Source organism: Eurosta solidaginis, chromosome 1 (genome assembly GCF_040869045.1).
Source record: "Eurosta solidaginis isolate ZX-2024a chromosome 1, ASM4086904v1, whole genome shotgun sequence".
In the NCBI taxonomy this organism is placed as follows: Eukaryota; Metazoa; Arthropoda; class Insecta; order Diptera; family Tephritidae; genus Eurosta; species Eurosta solidaginis.
The window spans coordinates 125,370,369-125,381,230 of NC_090319.1; positions in this window are offsets into that span (position 1 = coordinate 125,370,369).

The following is a 10,862-nucleotide window of genomic DNA, read 5'->3' on the forward strand; positions in this document are numbered from 1 at the left end:
TTGGTTAAGAGTACGTATGGCGAGGTAGGGGGCACAGTTCACACCAAATGTGACTGTTTTCAGACGATAGTCTTTTATGGGGTCGCTCGGAGATGAGCGAAAGACGATCCTCTGATAGTCTCTGTCGTCTTCATGCATTATGATTTGACGATACATTTTTTCTACGTCTCCGTTAAAAACAAATTGGTAGGTACGCCACTTGAGAATCAGAAGCATCAGATCGGGCTGGAGGGTAGGGCCGGTATACAGAACGTCGTTGAGCGCATGTCCAGATGCCGACTTCTTTGAGGCGTTAAACACGACCCGCACCTTTGATGTCTTCTTCTCGGGTTTGACAACTGCGTGATGAGGAAGATAAAATGAGAGGCATTTTCCTCCGTCAAATTTTTCATAGGAGCCGGTTTCCTCCATATGATCGAGGGTGAGGTATTCTTCTAGAACACTATCATATTGAGTCTTTAAATCCCCTTTCTTCTGCAGACTTCTCTCCATGCCAAGAAACTGGCTTAGAGCTGAAGACCGAGAGTGGGATAATGAGATTGACTCTGGGAAGCTGGGTTTAAACGGCAGCCTTACGATATAACGACCGTTATCATCGCGTGAGGTTGTGGCTGCATAGAAATTTTCGCAAAACTCGTCTTCTGGGATTATTTGGGGTTTGGTGGGAACTTCCTCCAATTCCCAGAATTTACGCAATAGAGAGTTAAGATCGTCGTTCGACACTTCTGACACTTGCATGCAGAAAGCGTTTACCATCACAGGGGCTCTACCGCTCAGAATCCATCCAAAAATGGTTTTCTGCGCTAGAAGATGGGGGGAAAGTTTCTCAACGCCATTTTGGATGATTTGCGTTATTACATCACTGCCTAGGACGAGATCTATTTGCGAGGGGGAGTGACAGTTCGAGTGTGCGAGTTTGAGGTGTGCCCATTTTGCTTGAAGCTCGCTACCCTACAAGAACACTGACTATCATATGACTATCATCTGATTGTCAGCAATGTCAACCTAACGATCAGCGCCTCATACAAACTTTATATCACAAACTTAAGGGGGCTTGTGCAAATGTGATGTAAACAACTGTGTACGTGTGAGTTTTTGCCTCCTTCTTATACACCAACATGGCCTACTGATTAAGTATATAGCCATACTGCTCACTCTCATTCCTTTTCCTGGATCAGTGCTGACACTCTAACTATCAAAAAGTGTCATAAATGATAGTTTACTGTAGATATCAGGTTTGACTGTTATACTATCATAAATGACCATTGTTATATTCCGCCAAAAATGAAACAATGCTTTTTGCTTTTTATTTACTTTATTTTATTACGTTTTTAATTTTGTACGTGATAAAAGCATACGTGTTTCTTATTTGTTTAAAATAAATAGTTTTATAAGAATTCGAGTTCAAAATGTTCAATTTAAATTCAGAAAATAACAAAACAACAGAAGAGCGCTTTCCTCATGCGGAAACACATTTAAAAATGAATCACCACTAACCACTATTATTTTGCGCGTATAAATTTTTTGAGTGCGCCCCATACATTCCGCCAGCTTTTGGTATTTTTTAATATTATTTTCGATTTTTTTTTTCTTTCAGCATGGAGCTTTGAAATGCTCTCTTTTTCATTTTTTAAACTTATTTTTTATATGGTTTTCGTCGGTTGAAAATGGCGGAATTTAAAAAATAACAAAACAACCGTGATAATCATTTGATTGTCATATGACAGTCAGTAGTGACAACATGATTAAATCGGATAATCTGTTCTCGCATACATAAAATTCCGTTGAGAATTATGTATCGGTCTCACATGCATTATGGTATCTGCTGTATGTTCTTTTGTTCTGTACCAGGTGTCCGAAGCCTTCCCAGTTTCAGTCCTTTTTCATGATTATAGGCTGTCGTTGGGAACATGCGGACATGCGTGAGCGAACAAAGGAACATACATAAATTTGAGTATCAATGTTTACGTCATCGCAGGATCAGCATTGTCAATTACAAGTGTGAGTGTATTAGTAAAACTATCAGCGTTTCTTGTAGGGTAGTGAGCTTAAGCGAGGGGAGCATTTTTGTTAGCCGGGGTAATACTATTGCCTCTGCACTTATTCTGGTTTTAAAATCGGGTGATACCACAGTCAGAGAGCACAATTTGTTTGAGGTCTGAACTACCTTGCCGCCCATCCCTGATATTTCAAATCTAGAGGGTTTCAATGGGAGCTTGAGTCTATCGTGGGCTCTGGTAGAGGTAAAGGTTCGTTCAGATCCCTGATCCACAAGAGCTCGTAGTTTAAAAATTTCTCCTTTATGCTCTACGGGAACGATAGCCGTGGGTAAAATTATTTCACAATCGTTTTCGGAATAAAACGACTGCACTTGGCTTTTCTGCGAGCATGAAGGGCTTTCATCCAGAGCATTGGCTTGATCGGGAGTATTACCGGGTGAGACTGTGGAATTCGTGGTCGTGGCTTGTGAGGCTGTCCTTTGCAATCGTGAGGGTTGTCTTTTCGGCACTTGAGATGTGTCTTCATGAAGAACTGAGTTGTGCCGATCTTGACATTGATTGCAAGTTTGAGTACTGGAACAACCTTTCAATATGTGTGACTGAGAGAGGCAATTGAAACACATATTGTTTTCTCTCACAAATCTTCTGCGATCAGAGGTCGACAGCTTCTTAAATTTGAAGCAACCTATAAGGGGGTGAGATGACGTTTTACACATAGCGCACTTGTACATTGTTCGCTGCTCTGTCATATGAGATTGGGTGTGGGAGGTCGATCTATTTTGAAAGGGATGCGACTGCTGGGGTTTGAATGGTGGCCTAGCTTGTGGGGTGGCTTTAAATTTATTTGGCCGCCGTTGATCGACTCGCTCTACGACTTCATATCGAGTTGTGAGGAACTGGTCCATTTGGGACAAGTTAGGAAGTTCTCTTCTTGAAGTCAGATACTGCTCCCATAACGTGACTGTATTTTCAGGGAGTTTAGAGGTCACGAGATAAATAAGTATGGGGTCCCAGTTATCTGTGGACACCTGTTGCGTGGCGAGAATCTGAAGACAATTATTTACTGAGGATTGCAATTTTTGGATGTCTTCACTGTTTTCCGTAGTGATAGTTTTTAAATTCATCAGGGCCCGTATTTGATTATCTACGAGAACTCGTCTGTTCTCGTATCGGGCCTTTAGGGCTTCCCACGCTAAGGCAAAGTTGTCGTCAGTCAAGGGGAATTGATTGACTATTTGAGCTGCCTTTCCTTGGGTTTTGTATCTGAAGTGATACAATTTTTGCGCTTGGGAGAGTTTGGGATGGTTAATATAAACGGCTGTGAACATGTCACGAAATGAGGGCCATTTTTCATAACCACCATAAAATATTTCGGTATCGCAGGGAAGGATTTTTAGCGAAATACCGGAGTTGTCGGGGGACCTGTTGTGACGGTAGGGGGCGCGGGGGCATTTGCTTGTTTAAGCAACTGAAGCTGGTCTTCGATCTGGGCTTTCGTGTCTTCGTACGCTATGAGACAGGACCTGTATTTGCTATTAGCAGATGTTGGAAAATCTTCGGGCAGGTCCTCATCTGGGGTTTCGACAATTTTATCGAAAGCGTGTTGGACTCTATTCCAGAATTTTTCTATATTCGAGTTTTTTATTTTGAGAGAAGACTCAGTGTTGTCTTGGAGGGACATCGACCTAAACCGTGCACAATACTCCATAAAATTGTCCGTTTCGGATGTAAATTTTTTGGGGGCAGACGAGATTTTAAATCTTTTAACTCCTTGAGTTTTGGAGCCACCTTTTTTGGTTTCATCGTCACTCATTTTGAACTTAGTTTTATGACGCTTAGAGTCGAGAGTTAATAAAGTTTAACTAAGAGAGAGAAAAACTTTTTTTTTTTTTGAGTAGAGAGTATTTGCTTTTAACTATGTGAGGGAGTTACGTTTAAATATTCACGTTAAATAGCAAGAGAGAATAATTTTCAAAACCAAAAAAAAAGTTTTTAAGTTAAATTTATTTGAGGGTGAGACTGAGCAAATTTGACCACTGTGCTGCGTTTGCACTGTATTTAATGCGTATATATGTGGGAGAATTAAATATACGTGGGAAAAATAAAAATATATATATATGTAAATATGAGTAATTATTTTTTAAGATTTTCACTATCGATATTTTTGTGGACTGTATAAATGGGGATACAGAGTGAAATACTAAATTACTCGGGAAAATTTTTTAGCCCAAGAGAGATATATTTTTTTTAAACGCTAGTGTACGCACTGAACCACTCTTGTACCACTGTATGAGATTTTGCTTCACCGCTTATGTCGCTTTCTTTCTTTTGTTTATCCGTATGTATGTATACGCAAGTATGGAGATTTACAAATGTTTTTTGCGTTTTATATTAATTTAAATGGGGAAAAATCAGAAATTAGCAGAGGTTGTGCAATATATTTAATTAACGGCAAGAGATATTTTAATTTAAAATGAGAAAATTTTAAAGTATTAAGAGATTTGTCGCATTAAAATATAAGGGGTACTTTTAGCAAGTGTGCCCACTGTAGCTAACTACTGAGTTTTTCTTATTTTGCTTTGCACATATACCGTACTGAGTTTTGCAATATGGGGTTATTGCTATATATATATATATATATATATATATATATATATACGAATTGGTATGTGCAAATTTGGTGGGAACTTGAGAAAATTTGGCGGGAAATGAGGATTATTGGCGGGAAATTGTAATCCTCGAAAATGAAAATTGCCTTGATTTTTCTCGTTTATGTGTATTTTTTCCGTGATCGGGTTGTATTATATCTCATTTAATACTCACGGTTTACGAAAAGGGCGAAGGTACTTGCGTTTTTATTGCGCTGGTTCCTTAGTAGCGTCGAGGGGGTAAGGGGGTAGGCGATATAAATTTACCTTCTGTTATTAATACGGTAATGGCTGGACACGGCGGTAATGGAGCTTTGATGTTGGTGGTGGTGCGGCTGAAACTGGTGGCGATGGCACTAGTCCTTACCCTTGTGTATGCGGTGGCTGTGATGGCGGGCAATCCTGTTTTGTGTATCGGACGATTTGAGCACAAGTAACGCGCAGATATTCCTTGTGTATACACAAACCACTGGTGGCTATCTTAGTATAGGCACAAATAACTAGGAATTCTCGAGGGTTTAAGAAAAACTATTTTTAATTTTATTCCGGGTTTTATATTTTCTTAATAAAATTATTATTTTTGTATAAAAGCACAACCGCGATGGGTAAAGAATTCGAGAGTATAATAAAATGTAAAAAGCAAAATGTCAAAACATTGTATGTACATATATACATATGTTTTGTCAACCAATGGTTGGGGTTGCCAGAGGGGCGAAATATGTTCAAGCATTCATTTACAATTCCATAAGTGCTAATCCTAGTTTAGCATGAGTGTTACGTATAATGGTTATACGTATTCTAATTAATTCATGAATAGCTCAAATATAATATAAAAGTATAAAATATGTAATGAAGTACATATTTCCACGTATAATACTTCATAAATATACGTTTAAATTCAAATAGGTTTAAATTCAATAGAACATATGCAATAAAACATATGGAAGCGTATAATAATTAAAAATTGGTTATAAATTCACTGTTCTTAAAATAAAAGGTTGGTTGTTGACGACTACGACAGTCGCTCAACCAATATTGAATAAGTATACTACAGGTCTATGATCTGACTTTACAATAACATGGGTGCCATAAACGTATGGTCGAAATTGCTTGATTGCAAAGTAAATAGCTAAAAGTTCCAACTCTATAATTGTTTTTTTCTGCTCTACTTCATTAAATGCTTTAGAAGCGAAACAAATTGGTAAATCACTGCCTTGCTGTTCTTGACTCAAAACAGCGCCACATCCAGTTGTGGAAGCATCAACGGTAATAATGAATTGTTTAGTAAAATCTGGATACTGAAGTAATTTTGGTGAAAGTAACGCTGCTTTCAAAGATAAAAATGCTCTTTCGCACTCAACATCCCATACAAATTCAACTCTTTTTCTACTTAATCGATTTAGAGGCGCTGCCAGAGACGCAGAATTTGATATAAACCTTCTTAAATAGTTTGCAAACGCGACGAGTCGTCGTACCGCGTCTTTATCAGTCGGTTTTGTATACTTTTTAATTGCGTTTATTTTGGAGTTGTCTGGCAATAAACCTTTGGCTGAACATTTGTGATCTAAAAATGTAACTTATGGTCGTAAAAAGTTGCATTTATTTGGGTTAAGTTTGAGATTGAAAGACCTACAAGTCTCGAAAACTTTTGAAAGATTTTTAATGTGGTGTGCTTCACTACAACCTATGACGATAATATCGTCGACGTATAAAAATGCGACGTTGGGTGGTATACCCGAAAAAGCTATTGTCATCATTCGTGAGAATGAATTTGGTGCTATGTTTAAATGGAATGGAAGCACTTTCCATCTAAATGCACCTCGGTCAGTGCTGAAAGAAGTAATGTTACGTGAGTCAGGATGCAAGGGGATTTGATGAAATCCAGAAAAAAATCGAATGTTGAAAAATATTTTGCTCTACCGAGATTATCTAAAATATCGTCAACTCTAGCTAGTGGAAATTTATCAGCAATGAGTTTTTTGTTTACTGCGCGAAAATCTAGGCACACACGATGAGCTTTTTGACCATTAGTATCTTTCTTTGGGACTACAATCAAAGGACTATTGTAATTCGAATAACTGGGTTCAATCAAGTCGTTGTCTAACAATTTATTTACTTGGCGATTTATTTCTTCGCGTTGAGAGTATGGCAATCGATAGTTTTTAACATATACCGGCTCGTTGTCTGTCAATCTTATTTTTTTCTCGTAGAAGTTGTTTAAAGCCATTTTGTCCGTGTCAAGAGCGAAAATGTCGTCATAATCTATGCAAAGGTCAATTAATTTACTATGAGCATGTTGAGGTATTTGATTTTTTAAAATTGAAATAAGTTTGTTCGTACGTTTGCCTTCTGTTTCTGTCTTGTTAATTGTATAAACATTGAAGTTTGAAAGTTTTTCTGTCCTATTACTATTTCTTTTCACATACTTTATATCATCCGTGGTATTTATGACTTTAATTATTGGGTTACTGGAATTAACAATGCACCTAGCTGTGAAAACGCCTTTTTCAATTTCCTGCGAGTCCGCGAAAAGTGGCTCGGGTGAATCTCCTAAATCAAAAATTCTGAATATTTCACATCTGGGAGGAATAATACAACTGTCGCTTTCTGTTCCGTGCAGGATTGGTATCGCAACTTTTTCATTACCTACCCAAAAGGAAATACTATTTCTTTCATAATTAATAATGCATTTGCTAATTTTCAGAAAATCTTTACCCAGTATGCCATCGGATGGGATATTAAAGTCTTCATTTACTACATGTAAAGTATGTTTAATAGAAAAGTTAGAAAAATTTAAATTTTCTGTAATTTTACCTAAATTAGAAACTGAATTAGAAGTGACACCGGTAATGTTAATAATATCGTTTGTATTTAAGGAAATGTTACTGTCTATACGTGATATTTTTATTAGAGAAATATCGGCTTGAGTGTCTACTAGGAAAGAACGAAATTTTTGTACTCGTTAAGTTGCAATTCTATGAAATCTGAATAATTTAAGTTTAAACAATAGATGCCTATTGGTGAGGGAAATTCGCTTACTCGGTTGGTTCGTCCTCCCCCAGTGTTCGCTCCTGAGGGGCACTCGCGTTTAAAGCGCGAACGTTGGCATTTCTACCTCTACCGTTGGATGATCTCGAATTTTTATTTCTATAGTTACTGCTACTTGTATTTGAATTGGAATTTGGACGTGTATTACTATTGTTGTTATTTTGGTATCTATTTCTGTTATCATATCGATATCTCTGATTATTGTTACCGCTACGGTTGCTGTTGTAGGCAAATGAACTATTGTTTCTATAAACAGTATAGCCGCGGTTTGGATAAAAGCCTCGATAACTACCACGTGAATTTCTGAATGTGTTGTTACCACGTGATCGAAAAGCTAAAACCTGACGCTCAGTTACTTCGTTGTTTTGTTCTATAATTAATTTCGCTACTACGCCGTTGAGGCTAAAATGGTTTTGACTTAATTGGATTTTGCGTTTAAACGACACACGTTAACAGTTTGTTCGATTGCCATTTCATGAGCTTTGAGCTGAGTGATCCCTTCAATAATAAGAGACCTCTTAAGAGAGTCAGCTAAATCTTCAACTTTTTGGCAAAATCTGTATAATTATTGTTATTAACGTGCAACGCTGCAATTTTTCCTGCTACAACTTTCGAGTTGTCTGGTTTGATTCTACTACGTAGAGCTGTTTTAATTTCATTAATTGAATTTACTTGTCTTGTATCAGTTAAATCTGCAGTAGCGAATTGTTCAAGTAATGCAATTTTGTCTATAAAAGAATCAAGTGCTAGAGGATCACCACTGTAGTTCTCTCTAATAGAATTAGCGCATGTGTTACTGAAAATTCTCTTTTCCTCAGGTGTTGCCATGATTTGATCGCTAAGATCTGAAGCTGAATTAGCATAAGGTGAGGCCACGTTTGTACTATTTGGATCGTTAAGATCTTGGTTTAAGTTAGTAGAAGGGTTAACTAAGGTTGTACTATTTGAGTCGTTAATGTCTAGTTTTACAGTAGAAGAAGTTGAAGTTAATTTTGCACTATTTGAATCGTTAAGATTTGAAGTTTAAATAGAAACTAAATTTTTAATGGAAGAATCTTCGAATCCTGGAAAACCTGTTGACAAAGAAAATCTATTTTCCTGGTTTGTGACTTCTTCGGTCGCAGATGAAGCTAAACTTTCATAGCTTGAGGCTGAATTATTGGAATCTGATTCTGAGTCTGAATTTTTTTGCACTTGCTTACCACTTCTAAGGTACATATGTAGTTATCAGAATAGCACAAATAATTCAGTTCAAACTATGAAATTAATGAAGTACTTATTTAAATGTCTGAATTTTTTGAAGCTGAAAAGTTAAGGAAAAAAAAATTTTGTATAAGAGAACTGATTTGCAGGTGAATATTCACTAAAGAGGTATTTAACAATTTATTGGAAGAATTAATTAAAACTGCAAAAAGCTTGTACGAAAAATCTATAAAAAGTAATTGATTTTAAAATGGCTCAAAAGTATGTAAGTATTAATTGGTAAAAGTCTCAAAATGTGGTAACCCAATGCTACTGCTGTCAAGTTGTTTTTGCTGCCGAAGTCGCTGCTGGCGGTGGTACAGTTGCTGATCCCGTTGTCTGAGTGGCGTGAGTTTTTGGATGTCGTTATAGAAGGATTTATTATCTCCAATTTTGTGAGAAAAGTTTATTTGTAAATTTGTGTTATTTCCGTCTTTTATTATAATTTGAATTGTATGTTGTAAATTTGTATTTTAGAATAATATTTATTACCTCTGTATTTTATTTAGATTTGTAGAAAATTGTGTCTATTTATCTCCGCAGTTTATATAAATTAGATTTGTAGGGAATTGTATTTTTTAAAAAATGTTATATTATTTCCGCAAATTATTAGTTTCTTTTGTAAAAAGAAATCAACTTTTATTTAGTTGAGCTCTGAATTATTTGGAAATTGAAAGTTGTTTAACCCACACGCACTCACCGCCGTTATATCACTCCTGCATGCCGCTGCTGTACCGCCGTCCAAAAAGCGGTTGTCTGACGAGGCTCACGGTTGCCATGTGAAAACCTTGGTTAGGTTACCTGCGTGTCGGCTGTGGCACCAAGTGGCGTCTCCTTTCCTAGATGGTTAAAATTGAAGTTTTCTCGGCGGTCTTCCTCGCCAGATCCACATTTAATAAAAAATACTTTATTTGAACCCTGCTTTCAAATTTACTTTATTTAATAATTAATTCTCACTCACAGAGACGTCTGTAGTCTTAGGTTTCCAAAATTATATTCATTGCCGTGAAATATAAAAATGCCAAAATACTTTGCCTACTATCTTACACATTGTATTAAAATAGCTGACTTCTTATTAGAATACGATTGGACATGTTTCTTACTCTTTCTTACAGAGTGCACCATTCACAATGACACATCTTCCATTGTCAGCAATGGCGTTGCCAGATGTGTCGCTATGTATTAAAATGGGGAATTTTATCACTACACACGGCTAAAAAATCACAAGGTGCCAAGTAATGATGGGATACCCGCCGGGCTGTTCAAGCATGGAGACGAAGAGTTTGTATAAGATAAAGAAGCAAAAAAAGTGGGTCTTGCAGTAAATTTGGATTACAAAGTAGTACCTGCTGTCATCGTAGCCTTTGTACCCACGCAACTGTTGACGGATATAAATTCAAGACTGTGAAGGATGTTAAAAGCAGAAACAATGTCGGCCTAGAAATCAACCGGAGAATAACTCTTGCCAAGAATTGCTTCTTTAGGCAATTGAAAAGTAAAGTCCTCTTTTGACGAACAATATCCTCGCTCTACAAAACACTCATCATACCTGCCCTCATGTATGGCTCGGAATCATGGAAGGTGTCGATAGATGAGATGGCTCTTGGAGTATTCCAGAGAAAAGTTCTACGGAAGATTTATAGTCCTATCTGTGATGTCGACGGCGAGTATCGAAGGAGCTATAATGATGAGCTATATGAGCTTTACGCAGACATGACGATAGTGGAGCGATTGAAAATCGAAAGGCTTCGCTAGCTAGGGCATGTTATGCGGATGAACGAATACGCTACATCAGTTTGTAAACAGAGGAAAGAGAAAACCTTCACTAAGTTGGGAGAGACAGTTGGAAGAAGATTTGACCTCGCCTGGTGCCCCCAATTGGCGAAAGTTTTCGCAAACCAGGCTTAGGTGACCTCACTGGCTC